Genomic DNA, 24,025 nt, shown 5'->3' with positions numbered 1-24,025 from the left:
GAAAGGAGAAGGGATCAGATAATTAAAGACAAAGTAGGTAAGCATAGTAGCAAATCAGGTAGTTCAGCACTAAGGAAAACTTACATAATTTTTTATTTCATATCTCTTACAATCTTAATCCAACATCATAAAATGTTGTTACATTTTTCAATATTAAGTATATTTTTGGCATCATATAAAGACATAAAGTTATGCATATCCATATTTAATATTCAATTTTAAGACATACCTAATGAAAATAACTTTTTACATAACCTTAAATGAGGAGAGAAATCAGTGGTAAACCTTCCACTAGATAGGATCATTTGTCAGCCAGTCAATTAACCTCATTGGGTGTCTACTGGGTATCTGGTACATAAGTACATAGCAGTATTGTTTGTAAGTTTACATGTGTTGCCACTAAAACTCAGGTATGGCCAAGGACTCTGTAACATAAATTTGAACCCAGCACACTTTTGCCTTTTAAATTCTTTTATTTAATCTTATTGCATTGTACTGGTTCTTTTTGATTCTTACAGTCTCTTTTAAAAAATATTTTTATCTCACTGAACTAAGGTATAACACAGATCTAAAAATGAGAACTGTTCCTGTAAAATATAATTAAACTCCAAAAGTTGTATCAGAAGGTATGGCTTTTAAGTCAGTGTTCTTACCTGAGAATAGGAAAGCTTCTGCAAAGAGTACAAAACAAATACAATAATAAAAATTAGACATTTGATTTGTAGCATGAGAGACAAGACAATTTAATAAACTATCTATATAGCAGGAAATTATCCTACCACTCCACTCCTATCCTAAAACCCCAGGTGAAAGTAAAAAATCCATAATTACTTTGACAAGGGTATTTAAAATACTCATAACTTTGAATGACAGAATTAAGATAGTTAATACCATGAAATTGCTCAAATCTAGACCTATTTTGCTTCCATTAAAAATATGCCATTTAAAAATAACTTATGGGCTCATTCATAAAGGCTGATGTTCTGAAAATAGATTAAAACAAAACAAAACGAAAAACAAGTCCATAAGCATTTTCCAAAGAATAAGACTTAATTTAGGGCAAAACCATGCTTACCAGCGAGGATGTCCCTAACCTACTTATGTGTGAAGGAATGAAGGACAGAGCTATTTTGAAGAGTAGAATGATAGATTCAAAACCCAAATCCATTTGACTGGTAGATTTTTGATTGAAAATATTGCCTTTAAATGGGCTTCAAATCATGTTTGGAAACATCAGAACCTGGTAGGTAATGTGGATTGGAAAAAAGATTTAGTTTTGAGTCTTGACACTTCGAAAATTATGGCAAAAGAATATGAATATTGAAAAACCCAAATTACAAAGTGTATTTGAATCACTTAGAAACATTATCTTAAAAAAATAATTAAAATAGTTTTTAATAACCAAAGTAAGTTGTGATAATTTAGAAAGTTTGAGCAATATATAAAATTTAAAAATGATATGCATAAAATAAAAAGGCAGCATCTTTCTCAAATCTGGCCCTTCCTAATCTGTCTATAAAATGATGCCTCCACCAATACAGGGAGAAAACCTTTTAGCGGGGCAGAGTTACCCTAGCAAATGTTTAGAATTACCATGAGCGTTTATGGATGATTGCAATTAAGTCACCCCAAAACAGAAGAGACTATTCCTAGGTAATTTTATAATATAGCACATGAATTTTGAAATGTGATTTCATATATGATACCATAAACCACAACTAGAAAAATCTTCACCAAGTGCAGATTTAAAAACAGCTTCCAAAAAAGTGTACATAATATTTACTGTATTCGGTAGGTAAAATTGAAAAAAACTTAACTCAAATTTGTTGTCATTTTATATCCATGTGCATTTTATGCAGTTGTCACTGTTAACTTCAAACTAAGTACTAAAAATGTTAAAAGTAATTAATACCACGTTTGGCTACATTTACCTGTTATTGCTGTAATTATTTTGTTGATATTACATGCTGTCCTCAGAAGCATCAGCCATCCCAATCTCTACTCACGTATGCATCTAGTTCTAAAGTATATAGTCCTACAGACTCTTAAAATCATCTGCTATTGATAAGTGTAAAGACTGATTCTATTTTGTCCAGTAAATTGTTAACTTGTGATTGATGTTAATTAAACTTATTGTGGCAATCGTGGTACTAATTTCACAATAGATAAATATGTATCAAATCATTATGTTGCACATCTTGGACTAACGCAATATTATATGTTAATTATATCTGAATGAAACTCAAAAAAATAAAATAAATTAATGTCATTAAGGCAGTAATTATATCCATTTTTACTTTGTCCTATGTTAAATAAACTTTTACAGAATTTTTTTAAAAAAAGACAATTCCTGTTTCCAATGTAGCTTAGTAGGCTCTGTTGTGCTTGACTAACTATAGGATAAATAATTTTTATCATATTCCAAAAATCTGCTTAGCTTTTAGCTAGAACTGACTAGAGGGCAGGGATTGGAAGAATTAATTTTTCTTTGTACAATACTTAGCATAGATTTAAGAGCATTTTTTTTTTTAGGAAGATTAACCCTGAGCTAATTTCTGCTGCCAATCTTCCTCTTTTTACGGAGGAAGAGTGGCCCTGAGCTAACTTACACTGCCCATCTTCCTCTTTTTGCTGAGGAAGAGTGGCCCTGAGCTAACATCCATGCCCATCTTCCTCTAATTTGTATGTAGGTCACCTGCCACAGCATGGCTTGCCAAGCAGCGCATAGTTCTGCAGCCGGGATCCGAACTGGTGAACCCTGGGCTGCTGAAGCGGAACGTGTGAACTTAACTGCTAGTGCCATGGGGCCGGCACCTTAAGAACATAATTTTGAGGCATGTGGCTCATAGAATTGCAGGAAAAATAGATCTCTAGCAATTCCCCAGTCCAGGCTGGACAGTTTCAAAATTACACAAGATAAATAAGTATCAGTATTCATCTACGGTTAACCAGTGTACAAAAGGAGGATCTATGCAAGCTACCAGAGGATTTTAATTTGTGATAACTTTTGCAATCCCACATACTTAAATTGTAAGTAAAAGGATAAAGGAATTGACAATTATTTTTCATGCAAACATTCTCTTGCTCAGGAAAATAGCTTAAAGAATTAGAAGAAATTTATATCCTTAACATGTTTAACCACAAGGTACTCAAATGGAGACTTGTCCCATAGCAAGATATAAATCTCAAGTGTGGATGTGTTATTGGTTAAGGCAGATAAATATAGAAGTTGAGAACTACTCTACAATCAATTTGATTTTGAAAGACTGAGATTTTGTGCAATCCAATGCAGGTGCTATGCATCTCTACAGCCTTCTGCGATAAAGTTCTATGTGTTTTGACAAATTTATAGTGTCATATATCCACCATTACAGTCACATATAGAATAGTTTCCACCACCCTAAAGGATCCTTTGTGCTTCATCTATTCAACAACCTCTCTCCGCCGAAGCCCTGGAAACCAGCGACCTGTTTATCATCTCTATAGTTTTGCCTTTACCAGAATGTCATATAAGTGGAATCATACAGTGTGAAGTCCTTTCAAAACGGCTTCTTCTCTTAGCAATATGTATTTAAGATTCATCGATGTCTTTGAGTGGCTCGATAGCTCATTCCTTATTATTTCTGAATTATATTAAGTTCTATTCAGTGTACCACAGTTTGTTTATCCATTTGCCAATTGAAGGACATCTTGGTTGCTTCCAGTTTTTGGTGATTACGAATAAAGCTGCTATGAACACTTGCATGCAGGATTTGGGTGGACAGAAGTTTTCAAATCAATTTGGTAAATGCCTGGGAAGTGTGATTGCTGGATCATATGGTAAGATTATGTCTAGTTTTGTAAGAAACCGCCAGACTGTCTTTTAAGGTGGTTGTAGCATTTTACATTCCCTCCACCAATAAACGAGAGCTCCTGTTGCTCCTCATCAGCAATTGTAGTTCTCAGGGTTTTGGATTTAGCCGTTCTATGGATGTATAGCCTTTTAACCTAAAACACATACAATCAATAATCACATGGAGGGGCCGGCCCCGAGGCCAAGTGGTTAAGTTTGCACACTATGCTTTGGCGGCCCCGGGTTTGCAGGTTCCTATCATGGGCGCGGACCTATGCACTAGTCATCAAGCCATGGTGTGATGGCATCTCACGTAGAGGAACCAGAATGACCTGCAACTAGGATATACAACTATGTACTGGGGCTTTGGGAGAGAAAAAAAAAAAAGAGGAGGATTGATGACAGATGTTAGCTCAGGGCCAATCTCCTCACTAAAAAAAAAGAAAAAAAAGTCACATGGAATTCTCATGCTAATAACACTGGTACTTTGCAAAATCACCTTGCATGAAAGTTTCAGGTTTTTTTCAGAATAACCTTAAAAACTATAATTTTATATTTGAGCTTAAACATGTGTTTATCCTAAACATTTATGCTTAGAAAATATTTTTAAAAATCTGGAACTATTTGTTCCAATATGACTTTGGGAAAAAAATCACAGTAACTAACTGGTTTCATTGATCACCTTAAAATGTTATACTCTGGTCAAACTTTCCGGTAACTTTGAAGCATTAAGCAATCCTACTCTAAATAAGCAAATTGAGAAACACTGATACATAAAAATAAGAGTTAAATAGAATATCCTTTATACTGTATCTAAGTAACACTAACAAAAAGTGGGGGGAATTGGAATGAAGGTGGTCAAATGATACAAACTTCCAGATATAAGATAAATAAGTACTAGGGATGTAATATAGAACTTGATGACTCTACTTAACACTGCTGTATAGTATATTTGAAAGTTGTTAAGAGAGTACATCTTAAGAGTTTTCATCACAAGAAAAAAAGTATTTTTTCTTTTTCTTTTCTTTGTATCTATATGAGATGATGGATGTTAACTAAACTTAATGTGGTAATCCTTTCACAATATATGTAAATCAAGTCATTATGCTGTACATCTTAAACTGGTACAGCACTGTATGTCAATTATATCTCAGTAAAACTGGGAGAAAAAAGCTAAATTCTTTTTGCTGACATTGAGACTGACAATTCCAAAACAAAATGGACAAACAAAAAACAAAACAAAAAATCCAGAACAATATATTGCAAAATTATCATTTGGGAGCATATGACCACCAGAAGATGAAAATCCATGTCCCTGCTCTATATTTTAGCAAATGACAAAGAGGAATCAGTGCCCAGAAGAGATTTCAAGTTATAAGTACACTAAAATCAGTGTAATGATTCAGTGCTGATCTTAGTTTCTACTAATTTGAATAAATTGCAATGGACTGGACACCAAGTACTTTAATACAGAGATTTGAGTTGTCTAATAGCTCAATAGCAAACCACAAGGTATAGGCTTGGTAACCAGCCTAAGTAACATGCTGCTGGAATATACAGCCAGATAACCAATGCCCTTCAACAGCTATATACAATGTTTGTCAACTAAGCCCTTTAAACTAAATTTAAACTTCATTACAATTAAAAACAAACCAACATACATGTCAGTAGGCAGTTGAAAATGTTTATCATGAAAATATGATATATTAAACTCTCACAGAAGTTTTATGTCTTATATTTATACCCACTCAATAGACAATGATGTGTTTTACCAGGAATGCACTTAATACTAAGTTAGAAAAAAAAAAAAGATGGCACATTAATTTGGGACAGGGGAAAGAGAGAGAGGAAAAGACATTGTGCTACTTTAAAATATCTTTAAATAAACCTGATTGGTAATCTCATTTATGAAAATTGATAATTCTTAATTTTTGGTTAACCCTTTAAAAAGGAGCCGATCTTAATTAACTGACAAGTAACTGTTCTAATCATTTAATTTCTGACAAAAACAATGGATTAAACTAGTTAGTTTCTTACATCATAAAAAGTATCTGAATTATAAAAATACTTTTAAAACATACATTCTCATGTTGCTAAAACATATATATCTCCTGTGATTCCTATTACGTACAGTTCCTATTGCTTTCCTAATAACATAGCTGTGTCATGTCTGTGTATTTCAGCTTTGGTATGATTCAACAGATTAGAAACAACTAGCAGAGTCTTTGAAAAATCATCAAATTGATTTTTGTCCAATAACTGACTGATCAATGAAGTCAAAACAGCCAATCGAAGGTCCTCAAGTAGAGAATATTGTAATACAATACAGTACCAATTCATTTCAACATGCTTCCAGGTAGAGGCTCAGAACTTTAGTAAGTATTATATAGGTGATAGATGAGAGGTTTGCTTGGAAGACAGGATAAACAAACAGAAATTGAAGACTAAATAGAACTAAAGGCTGAAATGTGTAGCACAAACAGTAAGTGTTATGGAATTTCAGATGGAAAGAGAGCAATGTAGGTTGTCACTGGGGAGGACTGTGAGTCGAACCTTGAGGCCTGAGTAAGATTTGACTAGAGAAAGATAAGAAAGGAAGTGAAAACAGTGAAAGTGAAGGTGAGGAAACCAGAGAGCACGATATATATGCTCAAGTGACAAAAGGAGGCAATGACTTTCATTGAAAAATACATTTAAATAGGCAAGGTAAAACCAGGTAATAATGAGCTCTAATGCCAGAATAAGTTCTTGTTAGATTACACAGGCAATGAGGAACCACAGTGGCTGCATCAATAGAAGAGGGACGTGAAAGAAACTATATAAATGTTAAACAGGAATGTAGAAACCAGTGAGCACTTATATTTCAAATATCTCAGGAGAAAGGAATATAATTATGAATTCCAATTATCAAAGCAAGATATAAGTATTAAATAATGGGCAAATAATTAATATATAAGTAATACACTATATTTTTAAAACAGATTTTAAAAATCTAGAGTTCATAACAGTTAACTCTAAAGGAATTCTACAGTAGTGTTGTCGAAATTGCAAAGACAAAGCCTTTTGAGAATGAAACGGCCAAGTATCAACATGCACACTGCAGTAAATCTTCTTTCACTGCAATAAGGCCTATTTAATACTGCAACCTGTCCTCCCGACTCCTATGCCTTGTGATTCTCCTTACTCTGCTTTCTTTTTTCTCCATAGTACTTAAAACCTTATGATATATAATTTATTTGCTTATTTTATTTGTTTACCCTATATATCCCATGATTACAAAGGGAGCTCCACAAAAGCAGAGATCTTTGTCTGTGTGGTTCCTGATATATTGCAAATGCCTAGATCAATGCCTGGAACATAGTAGGAGCCTCAAATAAATATTTGTTGAAGGAATAATTGAATAAATGGATGAAGATTGGGATTTTATTAAAATGAACTACAATCTATTGCACTATTGCTTATAGAAGCACGATATGAATGGAGTTATTAAAGCAAGTGAAAAGGAGAAAGCAGGAGGTATCATGCAAATATTTATACTTTTAACTACATTTATTTCCAAGTTTCTTGAGTAAGTATTTTGATTTCAGTAGAAGTGAAAAGATGAGGTGTGTGAAGTAGAGAGAATAAGAGAATTATCTATTACTTCACAGCCCAAAAAATTATGAGTTTTTTTTCCCTTATGCAAAGTACATACTGTCATTTACTTTCTCAATATAGAAAGGTAATTCAATAGGCAGAGAATGAAGCATACACTTGTTCCACTGGGTTTTTTTGTTATTAAAAAAATCCATATTTGCACAGATATTATATGAAAATTTGAATGTAATAATACACATTGTACTGATTTTACATAAATATGAACAGAAAAAAGCAAATTCAGTTGAAAATTTTTGTCTATAGCAAATATTCTAAAAAGTAAAAAAGCTACAAAACAACAAGAATTTTGCGATTTTAAGTCAAACTCTATCACTCATCTATCTATCCTTTTTAGAAAAGCTTAATTCCCATCCAGAAATTTAGATGACAGGTCATTCAGCTTTTAAAAATAGAAATACTCACAACTAGTCCAACTTATTTTCCTTAAAGTTCTAAATATTCTAGGTGTGATAAATTTCAACCTCCCACAGACTAGATCAGTATCTTCTTTTTTTGACCTAGTTTTCACATTTTAAATGTGTGTGTACATACTAGTTAACAACTTTTAAAAAGTCCACCTAAACAGCGATGAGCAGACAAGAAGAAATGCTTCTCGAAAGTAACATTAAGTGAATTAAAAATATCTTTCAATCATATATATATACATTTTTTGAAGAAGATGATTAGCCCTGAACTAACATCTGCCGCCAAGTGTCCTCTTTTTGCTGAGGAAGATTGGCCCTGAGCTAACATCTGTGTCCATATTCATCTATTTTATATGTGGGACACTGCCTCAGCATGGCTTGACAAGCGCTGCATAGGCCCACACCCAGGATCTGAACCGGCAAACCCTGGGCTGCCGAAGTGGAATGTGCGAACTTAACCACTGCACCACCAGCCTGGCCCTCTTCAACCCTATTTTTATTTTGTAATGGTTAAAGAGTATTTCATAGTTAGTTGTTGTAAATGTACGATCACTTCCTCAGAGACTCAGTTTGATGACTATAGTGGTGGAATGATTTATGCTATTGTTCTATTTCTTTCCTATTTTGGAACTATGGATTGAGAGACCGACAGGCTTTATATTTTTACAAAAGTAGTAGGGAATGCTATTAATCTATTTTGATAATCTATTTTCTCTTCTCTTGGTGCCTACTTGATTTGAAGCATCAACTATAATCCTTTTTAATAAACTGGACTCTACTCCAAAAGTCATGATTAGTAAGCCTAAAAAATACATTCAACAACAATATATATCATTATTGAGCACTTTCAGATTTATTTCATTCAAAACAACCCTGGTGGTACATATTATTATTTGGACTTTTACAAACTTGGGAATTGATGTTCAGAAAGGTTAAGTAATTTGTTTAAGGTTACAAAGACAGCAAGTGGCGGGGCACGGTTTTAAACCTAAAAAGCACACCGTATCAACTACAGACCATATGCACACATGAATTCATGAATCCTATGCTTGTGATCTCTGTAAATTTCATATTCGAATGACCTCTGCCTAGGTGACTGACTTTTAAACAATTTCAGACTCTCTCTAGTCAGTAATGTAGGTCCAGCATATGACAGTTGGTTCAAATATAATTCATACAAAAAATATTTACTAAGCAATAGAATTTGGCCAAGTTAGATAAGGTTCATATTCTCATGGAGTTTAAAATCTGGTGGTGACAAAAAACAAGTAAACAGATAAATATGCCACTTTAAACTAATGCTACATGCTATGAAGAAAATTAAATAGGGTAGTAGTATAAAGAGTGGCTTAGGGTAGAGAGGGGTTTTTTGGATAAGGTGGTAAAGACAACCTCTCCTAAAAGAGGTGACATTTGAGATATGACCTGAATAATGAGACACACATACTTATCTATCTACAAATATTTATATCTCTAGACATAGGTATTTTAAAAAGTTAATAGAGCTTTAATTTTACATGTTCAAGATATGAGACCATTACACCAAAATTAATAACAAAGTAGACCAAACAAAAGGCCACTAAGTACTACTCTCTTGCTACTATTGTGCATTCACGAGCATTTTACAACTTTACTTTAGTCTTTGGATTTATGGTCTTAGAAGGTTTCATTCCTACATATCAAATTAAACTACCGATTTAAAAATTTATTTCATATGAAACTAAGAATGAACACATAAATTAAAATTTTTAAAGGCATTTAAAGGTTCATTTCCCAACAATCTTTCTATCATTATTTTTTACAATTATTTTTGTTTTATTGTGGTAAGAACGCTTAGCATGAGATCTAATTGTAGCTTTATAATAGATTTCAAAAGGTGAAAGTGTGAGAAATTCAGATTTCTTCTTAAGATTGTTTTGGCTATTTGGAGTCCTTTGTGGTTCCAATGAATTTTAGAATGTTTCTTTCTATTTCTGTAAAACAATGCTGTTGACATTTTGATAGGGAGTGCATTGAATCCGTAGATTGCTTTGGGTAGTATGGACATTTTAACATTAAGTTTTCTAATCCATGAACGTGAGAATTTTTTTTTCATTTGTTTATGTCTTCTTTAATTTCTTTCGTTAAGGTTTTGTAGTTTTCAGTGTATATCTTTTACCTCTTTAGTTAAGTTTATTCATAAGTATTTTACTCTTTTCGATGCTATTGCAAATGGCATTATTTTCCTAATTTCCTCTTTAGATAGTTCATTTTTGGTGTATAGAAACACAGCAGTTTTGTATCTTACAACCTGAATTCATGTATTAGTTCTAACAGGTTTTTTTGTGTGTCAAATTTTTATGGTTTTCTCTATATAAGATTATGCCATCTGCAAACAGAGATCATTTTACTTTTTGCTTTCCAATTTGGGTGCCTTTTATTTCTCTTTCTTGCCTAATTGCTCTGGCTAGGAATTCCAGTACTATGTCAAGGAGAATTGGTGAGTTAGCATCCTTGCCTTGTTCCTGATCTTAGAAAAAAAGCTTTCACTTTTTCACCACTGAGTATGATGTTAGTTGTTGGCTTTAAATATATGGCCTTTATCATATTGAGGCACTATAGGCATACCTTGAAGATATTGCTAGTTCAGTTGTAGACCATTGCAATAAATAAAATAGCACAATAAAGCGAGTCACACAAATTTTTGGTTTCTTGGTACATATAAAAGTTATGTTTGCACTCTGCTGTAGTCTATATATTAAGTTTGCAATAGCATTACATCTAAAGTGTACATACCTTAATTAAAAAATACTTTATTGCTAAAAAATGCTAACCATCATCTGAGCTTTCAGCAGGTTGTAATCTTTTTGCTAATGAAGGGTCTTGCCTTGGTGTTAATGGCTGCTGATTGATCAAGGTTGTGATTCCTGAAGGTTGGGAGAGCTGTGGCAATTTTTTAAAATAAGGTAACAATGAAGGTTGCATCAATTGATTCTTCCTTTCATGAAAGATTTTTCTGTAGCATGTGATGTAGTTTGATAGCATTTTACCCACAGTAGGACTTTTTTAAAAATTGAAACCAATTCTCTAAAACCATGCCACTGCTTTCTCAACTAAGTTTATGTAATATTCTAAATCCTTTGTTGTCATTTCAACAATCTTCACAGCATCTTCACCAGGAGAGGATTTCATCTCATGAAACCCCTTTCTTTGCTCGTCAATAAGAAGCAACTCCTCACCCAATAAAATTTTATCATGAGATCACAGCAATTCAGTCACATCTTCAGGCTCCACTTCTAATTCTAGTTCTCTTGCTATTTCCACCACATCTACAAATACTTCCTCCACTGAAGTCTTGAACTCCTCAAAGTCATCCATGAGGGTCGGAATCAACTTCTCCCAAACTCCTGTTAATGTTGATATTTTGTTTTCTTCCTATAAATCAAGAATGTTCTTAATGGTATCTAGAAGGGTGAATCCTTTCCAGAGGTTTTCAATTTACTTTGCCCAGATTCATCAGAAAAATCACTATCTATGGCAGCTATAACCTTATTAAATGTATTTCTTAAATAATAAGAGTTGAAAGTCGAAATTACTCCCTGATCCATGGGCTGCAGAATGGATGTTGTGTTAGCAGGCATGAAAACGACATTAATTTCATTGCATGTCTCCATCAGAGCTCTTGGGTTGCCAGGTGTATTGTCAATGAGAAGTAATATTTTGAAAGGGAACCTTTTTTCTGAGCAGTAGGTCTCAACAGTGGGTTTAAAATATTCAGTAAACTATGCTGTAAACAGATGTGCTGTCATCCATGCTTTGTTTTTCTACTTATAGAGCACAGGCAGAGTAGAGTTAGCATATTTCTTAAGGACCCTAGGATTTTTCGAATGGTAAATGAGGATTGGCTTCAACTTAAAGTCACCAGCTGCATTAGTCCCTATCCAAGAGAGTCAGTTTGTCCTTTGAAGCTTTCAAGCCAGGCATTGACTTCTCTCTAGTTATAAAATTCCTAGATGAGCTCTTCTTCCAATATAAGGCTGTTTTGTCTACATTAAAAATCTGTTGTGTAGCGTAGCCACCTTCATTGGAAATCTTAGTTAGATCTTCTGGATAACTTTCTGCAGCTTCTACATCAGCACTTGCTGCTTCCCCTTGCACTTTTATGTTATGGAGATGGTTTCTTTCCTTAAACCTCATGAGCCAACCTCTGCTAGCTTTAAACTTTTCTTCTGCAGCTTCCTCACCTCTCTCAGCCTTCACAGAATTGAAGAGAGTTAAGGCCTTGGTCTGCATTAGGCTTTGGCCTAAGGGAATGTAGTGGCAGGTTTGATCGTATATTGAGACCACTAAGATTTTCTCTATATCAGCAATAAGGCTGTTTTGCTTTCTTGTCATTCATGTGTTCACTGGAGTAGCATGTTTAATTTCCTCCAAGAACTTTTCCTTTGCATTCACAACTTGGCTAACTGTATTGGCACAAGAGGTCTAGTTGTTGGAATATCTCAGCTTTTAACATGCCTTCCTCACTAAGCTTAATCATTTCTAGCTTTTGATTTAAAGTGAGAGATATGCAATTCTTCCTTTCACTTGAACACTTAGAGGACATTGTAGGGTTATTACTTGGCCTAATTTTAATATTGTTGTGTCCCACAAAATAGGGAAGCCTAAGAGAGAGAGAGAGAGACAGGGGCATGGCTGGTTGGTGGAGTAGTCAGAACACACACAACATTTATCAATTAAGTTCAGCGTCTTATATGGGGGTAGTTCATGGCTCCCCAAAACAGTTACAATAGTAACATCAGAGATCACTGATCATAGATCATGACAAATATAATAATAAGAAAAAAGTTCGAAATATTGTGAGAATTCCAAAATGTGACACAGAGACAAGAAGTGAACAAATGTTGTTGAACAAATGGCACTGATAGACTTGCTCGATGCAGGGTTGTCACAATCTTCAATTCTCAAAAAATGCAGTATTTGCTAAGTGCAATAAAGCAGAGTACAACAAAACGAGATGTGCCTGTATCTTTTTACTCCTAGTTTGCTGAGGGTTTTTGTCATAAAAGAGTCTTGAACTTTATAAAATGTTTTTTTTTTGCATCTATTGAGATGATCATGTGACTTTTATCCCTCATTATTTTAATGTGCTGTATTACATTAATTGATTTTCACATGTTAAAACATCCTTGCATACCTGGGATAAATCTAACTTGGTCATGACGCATGAGCCTCTTAATACGCTGTTGAATTCAGTTTGCTAGTATTTGTTTGAGGAGTTTTGCTTCTATTTTCAGCAAGGATATTGGCCTGTAGTTTTCTTTTCTTATAGTGTCTTTATTTGCTTTTGGTATCAAGGTATTTCTGGCCTCTAAAATTGAGTTTAGGAGTGTTCTTGCTTTTATTTTCTGCTCCCAGAGGTCTAGTGTATGCTGTGTCCCATCAGCACTCTGAGACAGGTGAGATAGAAACCAGTTCCTGAAACAGTTCCTAGAAAAGTTGAGATATTGGATGTTTAATATATCTGCTTCCCTCCTCAGGGAGAAGCTGGAAACTGGGAGTATTCTCCAAATCATACAGTATTGTGCCAGGGGTGGGGATTATGATGAGCAGATGTCCCCAGTTTTCTTATCAGTTTCAATGTGGCTAGTTTCACACTTGTTCTGGGTGCAGGAGCCTCTCAACTTGTTTCTTGATTTCTCACAAAGGAAATTAATCTGTGTATTGCTGTTGAATCGGTGTGTCTAGGAGTGGAAGGAGAGTCCAGGGCTTCTTATTCCACCATCTTGCTGACACCACTCCCATTATTTTTTAATGAGACTAAAACTAGATTTTCAAAAGTTTAGTTTAATGATTAGTTTATATGACTATCTTATTGCTCTTTTTATTGAAGAGAACACATTGTATTTTGGCGGTTTTAAATTGTTTTACATATTTAAAACATTGTGGTGCTCTTAGGGTTTCACTGGGTTTCTTAGATATTCTGAAATTATGAAAATCTGTTATTAGCAGAACTGAAAATATATTGCAAATAATCCAAGTGAGTGGATCACTAAGAACCACTTTGAATTTTTTAATTTGTCCTTTCTCCTGAAAGCTACAAGATGAGAAAATATCTTAAGAAAATCTCAGGGTATGGATATAAGTAACAGAAAATAACAGAGAATTTAATTGAAACTGTAAATAAATCAAGTAGTTTTCATAGACCTATAGTCCTTTTTGAAAAAAAAATCATTTAAAAAGTTTGGAAAGATTAATTTTCCTAATACGGCTCAATTACTGCTAGACAATGGACTCTGATCAATATATTCCAACCAGTAGAACCAGCACAGTGTTTAACAACCTTGCCTCATCATAAAAAACACCTGGCCATTTGTTAAGAATACTAGTTCCAGGTCTTCTCCTAGAGATTCTGATTCAGTAGAGCTTGGATAGGAGCCAGACATTTATTTTTAACAGGCCACTCCCATGCCCAAAACACACACTCCAATGATTCTTATGATCAGGCAAGGTTGGGAAACGGTAACGAGTAGAGGGATCTTCAAGTTACTGACTGCTTTTTCCAGGCTTCCCTGCATTCTAGGGCCTGAAGAGAATAGAGTTGCCATTTTAGTAAACATTTCAATGACTTGCTTACAAAGTTATATTTACATATATTTTAAAAATTGACTAAAACAGACAGCCACTTTCACCATTCCACTTTCTTTTTAGTCCAACCCTGTTCTCAGGCATGTCAAGACACCAAAGAAATAAAAATAAAAAGATGTCTCTACTCAAAGAAAAAGTTGAGGGGAGTGATGTCAGAATACCGGCAGAGTTAGTTGTTCTCTTTGTCTCTGCCTCTAAGTTACAGTCAAATGGACATCCATTGACCAAGAGAGGATTTCCTACACAGCACAACAGGATGCCTGAGAGATCCATGCAGCCATACATCTGAAGATGGGTGGACTGGACACTTGGGAAGAAGCAGAACTAGGGGAGTGGCCCCTTACTTCTCTTGGGTGACAGCAATCCAGGATACGGATCCTCATCCAGCACGTCTTTCATTTTTCATACAAGTTGTGTAATTTTCAGTGTACAATAATAAAAATAAAATAATAATAACATAATAAAAATAATAATGGCCACAAAGTACAAGAGTAGTGATGCTGGCAATTCGGATAAAAGAAGCTGTAAAGTGCTTCAAGTGAAAAGGTAAAAGTTCTCAACTTAATAAGGAAAGAAATAAATTGCATGCTGAGGTTGCTAAGATCAATGGTAACTTTTTCTACAGTATATTGTTATAATTGTTCTATTTTATTATTCATTATTTTTGTTAATCTCTTACTGTGCTTAATTTATAAAGTAAACCTTATCATAGGTATACATGTACTATAGGAAAAAACACAGTATATATAGGGTTCAGTACTTTCCATGGATTCAGGCATCCCCTGGGGGTCTTGGAACATAACCCCCACGGATAAGGAGGGACTACTCTATAGGTATTTTATCCTTATGTTAATAACTTGTCCAGGATCACAAAGCCAGTACGTGACAGAACCAGAATTCCAACTCAGAAATACATCATATGGGAATTTTTTCTTCTTTACCAAACAGATTAATGAATTCAACTGTGTTACAATATTTGGAGACCTGAGACTACAGAGTTTATGTACAGTTTAAGGAAGCCACTGGGCGTCTTGGCACATTTCTCCCAGGGATAAGGAGTTATTGTGGTTATCCATTTCTCGTCTTATGAGTTTCTTTAGTTTTCGTGTCTCTGAAAATTTTTTCAATTTGTCTAAAATGTTTAATTTATTCTAATAGAGTTTTCATAATGGTATCTAATATCTTTTTAGAATCTGTAGAAACTATAGTGATGACACCTCTCTCACTTCTGATATTGGTTTATTGAGGACATGTTGGAATATAACATTGCATAAATTTAAGGTATATATTATTATATTTCACTTTCTGTAAAGACTGCATCATACTCACCACCAACAGTCTGTTTTTTAATCCATCACCTTATATGTGTTCCCCTTTGTCCCTTTCACCCTCTCCCAACTCCTCCTCCTCTGGTAACAATTAATCTGTTCTCTTTATCTATGTGTTTATCTTCCAAATATGAGTGAAATCATAGGATATTTGTCTTTCTCTGTCTGACTTGGTTCACTTAGCATAATACCTCAAGGTCCATACATGTTGTCACAAATGGCATGATTTTGTCTTTCTTTAGGGCTAAGCAGTATTCCAGTGTGTGTGTGTGTGTGTATACCACATCTTCTTTATCCATTCATCTATTTATGGGCACTTGGGTTGCTTCCATGTCTTGGCTATTGTGAATAATGCTGCAATGAACATAGAGATGCATAAATCTCTTTTCATGTTCTCTGTATGAGTACCCAGTAGTGGGATAGCTGGGTCGTGTGGTATTCTTATTTTTAATTTTTTGAGGAATCTCCATACTGTTTTCCATAGTGGCTGCACCAGTTTGCATTCCCACTAGGAGCGTATGAGGGTTCCCTTTTCTCCGCATCCTCTCTATCACTTGTTAATTCTTGTCTTGTTAATTATAGCCATTCTGACAGGTGTGAGGTGATATCTCATTGTAGTTTTGATTTGCATTTCCCTAATAATTGGTGATGCTGAACATCATTTCACGTGCCTATTGGCTATCCGTGTATCTTCTTTGGAAATATTTCTGTTTGTATCCTCTGCTCATTTTTTGGTCGGGTAGTTCATTTTTCTGTTGAGTTGTATGAGTTCTTTATATATCTTGGAAATTAACCCCTTGTTGGGTATGTGATTTGCAAACATTTTCTCCCAGTTGGTGTGTTGTCTTTTGGTTTTGTTGATGGTTTCCTTTGCTTTGCAGAAGCTTTTTAATCTGATGTAGTCCCATGTGGTTACATTTTATTTTGTTTCCCTTTCCTGAGTAGATATGGTATTTGAAAAGATGCTGCTAAAACTGGTGTCAAAGAGTGTACTGCTTATATTTTCTTCTAAGAGTTTTATGGTTTCAGGTCTTACATTCAAGTCTTTAAGCCATTTTGAATTAACTTTTGTGTATGGTGTGAGATAATGGTCTACTTTCATTATTTTGCATGTGGCTGTCCAGTTTTCCCAGCACCACTTATTGAAGACTTTCCTTTCTCCAGTGAATGTTCTTGGCTCCTTTCCCAAAGATTAGCTGTCCATAGATGTGTGGTTTTATTTCTAGGCTCTCAACTCTCTTCCACTGATCTCGTGTCCGTTTTTGTGCCAGTACCATGCTGTTTTGATTACTATAGCTTTGTAGTATAATTTGAATTCAGGGAGCGTGATACCTCCAACTTTGTTCATTTTTCTAAGGATTCTTTTGGCTATTTGGGGCCTTCTGTTGTTCCCTGTAAATTATAGGATTCTTTGTTCTGTTTCTGTGAAGAATGTCATTGGGATTCCGATTGGGATTGCATTGAATCTGTAGATTGTTTTAGGTAATATGGACATGTTAACTATGTTTATTCTTCCAATCCATGAGTAGAGAATGTCTTTCCACTTCTTTATGTCTTCTTTGATTTGTTTCAATAACGTCTTATAGTTTTCAGTGGACAGGTCTTTCACCTCCTTGGTTAAATATATTCTGAGATATTTTATTCTTTTTGTTGCAGTTGTAAATAGGATTGTACTCTTGATTTCACTTTCTGCTAGTTCGATATCACTGTATAGAAATGCAACTGATTTTTGTATTCTATTTTGTACACTGCAACTTTACAGTATTTGTTGATTATTTCTAGTAGTTTTTTGGGGGATTCTGTAGGGTCTTCTATATATAGAATCATGTCATCCACAAATAGTGAGAGTTTCACTTCTTCCTTTCCCATGTGGATCACTTATTTCTCTTTCTTGCCTAATTGCTCTGGCTAAAACTTCCACTCCCATGTTGAATAAGAGTGGTGAGAGTGGGCATCCTTGTCTTGTTCCTGTTCTCAGAGGAATAGCTTTCAGCTTCTCTCTGTTGAGCATGATGCAGGATGTCTCCACAGCATGGCTGATGAGTGGAGCAGGTCCATGCCTGGGATCCAAACCCACGAAGATCCAGGCCACCGAAGCAGAGCATGCTGACCTTTTAACCTCTCAGGCATGGGGCCAGCCCCTGGAGGAATGTCCCCTTTATCATTACACAATGTTGATCTTTGCTTCTTGTTATATTTTTTTGTCTTGAAGTCTGTTTTGTCTAAGTATGACTACGCTCACTTTCTTTTGGTTGGCATTTACTTGGAGTATCATCTTCCATCATCCCTTCACTCTGAGCCTATGCTTGTCTTTAGAACTGAGATGTGTCTCCTGGCAGCACGTTGTTAGGTCTTTTTCTTAATCCATCGTACCATTCTGTGTCTTTTCATTGGTGAATTCAATCCATTTACATTTAGAGTGAATATTGCTATATGACAGCCTAACACTGCCATTTTATCTTTTGTTTTCTGGTTGTTCTGTATTTCCATTGTTTCCTTTACCTTGTATTTCTGCCTACAATTTCAGTTTGGTGGTTTTCTGTGATGGTTTTCTCCTTATTTATGATTTGTGATTCTGCTCTGAGTTTTTGTTTTGTGGTTACTTTGAGATTTGTATAAAAGATCTTATAGATGATAGTCCTTTTTCTGCTGATAACATCTTATCTCCATTAGCCTATGCCAGTTTCATCCCATTACTCTTTCCCTTCTATGTTTTTGTTGTCACAAATTATTCTTTTTTGTGTTGTGAGTTTATGACCAAATTGAAGTGGTTATACTTATTTTCGATGCTTTTTTTCCCTTTAGCCTTTATGTTATAATTGTTTAATAATCTATTCTGACATAAAGTTGCAGTTTTCTGATTCTGTCTATTTATCACCTTGCTCAAAGCTTTGTTAACCTTTGCCTTTTTGTTTCAGGTAGGAGGGCTCCCTTCATCATTTCTTGTAAGGCAGGTCTAGTGGTGATGAACTCCCTCAGCTTTCGTTGGTCTGGGAAAACTTTTATTTCTCTGTCATATCTGAAGGATAATTGCTGGATAGAGTATTCTTGGCTGACAGCTTTTGTATTTCAGTATTTTGAGTGTATCATCCCACTCTCTCCTAGCCTGTAGAGTTCCTTCTGAGAAATCTGCTGAAAGCCTGATGAGGGTTTCTTTGTAGGTTATTTTCTTCTCTCTGGCTTCCCTTAATGTTTTTTCTTTGTCACTGACTTTTGATAGTTTTAATATACGCCTTGGAGAAAGATTTTTTGCATTGAGGTAATTAGGAGTTCTGTTGGCTTCATGCACTTGCATGTCCAGTTCTTTCCTCAGGTTTAGGAAGTTCTTGGCTATTATTTCTTTGAATAAGCTCTCTGCTCCATTCTCCCTCTGAGATATCTATAATCCTTATGTTACTTTTCTTGAGTCAGATATTTATCGAAGAAGTTCTTCATTTTTTAAAAAATCTTAGCTTTCTCTCCTCTTCCACCTGAAGCATTTCTAGGTTTCTGTCTTTGAGCTCACTGATTCTCTCTTCCATAAGGTCTGCTCTATGTTTTGTGTTGTTTACATTATTTTTTATCTCATTAATTGTGTTCTTCATCTCCAGAGTTTCTGTTTGGTGCTTTTATAGAGCTTCAATCTCTTTGGTGAAGTATTCCTTCTTTTCATTAATTTTATTTCTGAGTTCATTCAACTGTCTATCTGAGTTGTCTCGTAACTCACTGAGTTTCTTTATGCCAGCTATTTTGAATTCTCTGTCAGTTAGATTGTAATCTTCTGTGAATTCAGATTTGCTTTCTGAAGAGTTGTCATTTTCCTTCTGTTCTGTCATGTTATTGTAGTTCTTCACGGTACTTGATGAGTTGATCCATTGCTGGCACACTGCAGTATTAAACACCTTTCTTATTTAGGTAAGACTTTTGTTAGTTTTTTTCTGCTTCTGATTGTATTTGAGAGTCTGACCTTTCCACCTTCCACTGCCTCTGTTAGAGGTGTCACCTGTGCCCTCCTTGTGCTGCTTGTGCCTCTGAGGTTGCTGGTGCCTTTCTGCTTACAATGTCACTGCAGTCGCAGGTGTCAACACTGGAGTCACCAGGCTGTGAGGACTTCTGCTGATTCTAGAAGTCACAGAGTCTTGTGTTCCTCAGTGGCTCTCTGCAGGCTCTCCATGGGCTCAGGTGCTGTTGTTTCATGCACCACATGCGCTGCTGCTCCTGGGTTGTCTGGAGGTGCTGGCAACAATCCTGCCAGGGGTGGTGGCAACGCTCCTGCCAGGGGTGCTGGGTTCATGAGAGCTGCTGTCACTGCTGGGAGCCTCGGGATCCAGGAAATTGTATGCAGACCCTGCTGCTCGTAGATCCAGTGTTGGAGCTGCCACCACTGGGGACTGGATCATGTGTTTTGCTATAGTTCCCAAAGCTTTAGGTCACAGGTTCCACCTGCCAGGACTTGGCAGGGGCAGGGGCTAAGCTGGGTGTGTTGTTGCTGCTGCTCATGCAGCCTCTGGTCACTGGCACTAGCCACTGTATTTTGAAAAATTAAATATGCATTTTGAATACTGTCCTCACTCTTGGAAAGTCCTGGTCACTGCCAGGGGAGGGGGAAGGGGCTGGGTCACTGGCTCCACTCTGTGTCCTGAATCCTCAGGACATGTCTGTCACTTGCTATTGCTGGGAAGGGGAGCAGGGGCTAAGCTGCAAGTGCCAAGTCTGCCCTGAAGCCTCTATTTGCAGGTGCCTGCACCAATGAGAGAATCTGCATTTTGTATCACCACTGCCAAAGATGGGGAGGGGGCTTTTCCTCTAGCTCCACTGCCTCCCAGATGTCTATTCCACCCTAATTCAGATGTGTAGATGCATGCATCTGTTAGGCATTCTGTCGTGTTGTGTAGGGAGTCCTTTGTTGATCAATGGATGTCCAATTGATTGTAACTTAGAGGGAAGAGACAAAAGGAACAACTCACTCACCATGGTGCTGTTTTGATTAGATCTTGTTGGTTGACTGTGTTATTCAAATCTTCTTTGTCTTTATTTATTTTCTGTCTAGTAGTTTTTCTCAGTTTCTGAGAAAAGGGTGTTGAAGTCCTCATCTTATTTGTAGATTTGTCTATTTCTCCTTTCTGTTCTATAAGATTTTGCTTCAGGTATTTTGAAGCTCTGCTGCTTAGTGTATGCACTTTTAGTATTATTATGACTTCCTGGTGGATTACTTTCTTTGTCTATAGTAATTTTATTTTTTCTAAAGTTTATTTTATCTGATATTAACATAGTCAGTCACTCCTGGTTTTTATGATTAGTTTTCATGGTATGTTTTTTCCTATCTTTTAACTTTAATCTACCTATGCTACTGAATTTGAAGTGAGTTTCTTATAAACAACATGAAATTAGATTGTGGTTTTTTATCCACTTTGCCAATATCTACATTTTACTTGGTGTATTTATATTTAAGATAATTATTGATATATTAGGGTATGCATCTATCATTTTATTATTTGTTTTCTGTCTCCTCTGTTTTGCATTCCTGTGTTTCTCTTTTTTTTGCCTCCCTATGTGTTATTTGAACATTTTTAGGATTCTGTTTTGGTTTATTTTAAGTGTTTTTGAGTGTATCATTTTGCATATGTTTTGTAGTGGTCATTCTGGCTATTATAATACACATAATGTGACTTGCCATAGTGTACTGGTATCAGTATTTTACTACTTCTAGTCAAGTTTGAAAAACTTACTTCTGTTTTGGTGCCTTTACCATTCGCAGTTTTAAGTATTATTTTCTGGAGTATCAGACAGAGCTATAGCTTTTGTTTCAATCATCCCATATGATGTAGAAAATCCATGGGGAAGAAGATAAGCATATTTCTGCTCTTTCTGTTGTTATTTATTCATTCCTGGTGCCTCAAGATTCCTTCTTCTATCATTCATTTTTGTGTGAAGAACTTCCTTTACCCATTCTTTTACTAGAGTAGGTCAGCTATCAACAAATTCTTTTAGTTTTCTTTTATCTGACAATTTAGTTTTCTTTCATTCCTAAAGGATAGTTTCGACAAATATAGAATGATCGGTTGAAAGTTGTCTTTCAATGTGTGAAAAATATTTGCCATCTGACCTCCAGGGTTTCAGACAATAAATCTGCTGTCAGTTGAACTGGTGTTCTCCTATAAATAATACATCATTTCTCTTTGGTTGCATTCAAGATTTTTTTCTTTGTCTTTAGTTTTCAGAAGTTTAATTATGATGTGTCTGGGTGTGGATTTCCTTGCTTGGAGTTCACTCAGCTTCTTGAATCTGTAGGCTTATGTTATTTTTGCTGAATTTCGGAAATTTTCAGTCATTATTTCTTTTAATTTTCTTTCAGTCTCATTCTCTTTCTCCTCTTCTTCTTGAACTCCAGTGATACAAATATTGAATCTTTTGTTATTGCCCCACAGGATTCTGAGGCTCTGTTTATTATTTTTCAGTCTGTTTTCTCTCTGTTGCTCCAATTGGGTAAATTCTATCCATCTGACCTCAAGTTCATTTATTCTATCTTCTTTTATCATCACTCCAATATTGAGCCATTCAGCAAGCTTTTCATTTCAGTTATTGTATTTTTCAGTTCTGTAATTCTTACTTGGTTCTTTTATAACTTTGATTGCTTTCTTGAGATATTCTATTTTTTCATGTTTCCAGGTAATCTGTAATTCATTATTGAAGAATTTTAAAATTCTTTTCAGATAATTCATTTCATTGTTCCTGTCAGTTGATTGTGTTTCATCAATCAAGCTGTGATTTTCTTGGTTCTTGGTATGATGGGTGATTTTCCATTATATCCTGGATACTTTGACCATTATGTTAGGAGATTTTTGGTCTTATTTAAATCTTTTTATTTTATCACACTGTCATCCAGTTGTGTTTAGCACACAAGTCCTGATCTACTTTTATGGGTTGTGGTTCCAATAATACTTTAATTTTCAGAACATTTGTGTTGTTATTTTAATTTTCTTGATTCATTTGGTGCCACTTGGGCTTCCACTGATCATTACTGCTGTCACCTGAGGGAACAGAAGGACATTCTCCAGCCCAGGCAATTATTGTGAGGCGATCCCCCTGTTGGTATCACTTAGCCAGATCAGTGTCTCTAGGTGGGAGAATAGATTCTCCATAATAGCACACTTCCTGGGCTGGACCACTTATGGTGTCTTGATCACTCTTGCTGGTGCTAACCAAGCCATCTGGTTCTCTAGGTGGGAAAAAGAATTCTCTGATCTACAAAGACAAAGAGACTTCCCTGGCCAGGCTGCTTTTTTGTGGCAGTATCTTTCCTGGCATTGCTGCCTGGTGGCTCCAGGTAAGGGAGGAGAGGTTCAGGTCCAGCAGGGAGGGAAAGCACTTCCCCTGACTGCCTATTGTCACTGAGGCTTCCAATTGATTTTCTTTGCCAACTTTGTCAGTGTCACTTCATGATGTTTGTGTGACTCCCATCCCACCAGCAGGAGACAGGAGCCTACCCAAGGTGTCTTCTCTTGTTAGATTGGGGGTCATGAAATGCCTGACCTGAGTTAGCTTCTGTCGCTAAGTAGGGGACAAAATACCCTACAGTTTCTCCAAGTCCTGGAGTCCCTAACCAGTTGTTTTCTATCCATCTTTCAGAGTTCTAATTTGGTGGCATCCCACATTACTTCTATCATTTATAGTTCTACTTTATGGGGAAGAGAAGAAAGAAAGGAGTCTACATAATCTTGTCCAGTACTGAAGTTCTAGCTTCAGTTTTATTATCCTGAAGCCTATCTGACATACAGAAACTTGAGTTATCTTTCTAGATGTCTAACTCATGTCTTTTTTATGATAAAAATGCTTTAATAGTTCCACATCTATGGACCAGTTATATCAAAATATTATGGAGTACTTATAAGAATGCAGATCTATGGGTCCTACACAGAACAAGTGAAGGAGATTCTTTGAGAAAACACAATTTTAATGAGGTTCTGTCATATTAACATTATAAAATCATAACAGTTGTAGCAGAAATCCAGAAAAAAAACATGATTGTTAAAACATTAGTTACTCATCACTTCTAAGTACTGAAATGCAGTAATAATAATGGTAATGTAAATTATTTAATGTTGATTGAGATGTTTATATCAATCATGATTCAATTATATGATCAAATTAAATGGGCTAGTTAAAAATAGAAAAATTAGGATATTTTATTAACTACC

At 35.4% G+C, this 24,025-nt stretch overlaps 1 protein-coding gene across 1 annotated transcript in view; it reads right to left on the bottom strand.

Moving 5' to 3' along the window:
- Positions 1-24,025, bottom strand: part of HDX (highly divergent homeobox) — a 141,658-nt gene that overhangs the window by 45,294 nt on the left and 72,339 nt on the right. The window lies entirely within an intron of this gene.

This window comes from Equus quagga, chromosome 10 (genome assembly GCF_021613505.1).
Source record: "Equus quagga isolate Etosha38 chromosome 10, UCLA_HA_Equagga_1.0, whole genome shotgun sequence".
NCBI classification, from domain to species: Eukaryota; Metazoa; Chordata; class Mammalia; order Perissodactyla; family Equidae; genus Equus; species Equus quagga.
The sequence above is the reverse complement of the archived record's forward strand: the minus strand, read 5'-3'. Positions and strand labels throughout refer to the sequence as shown.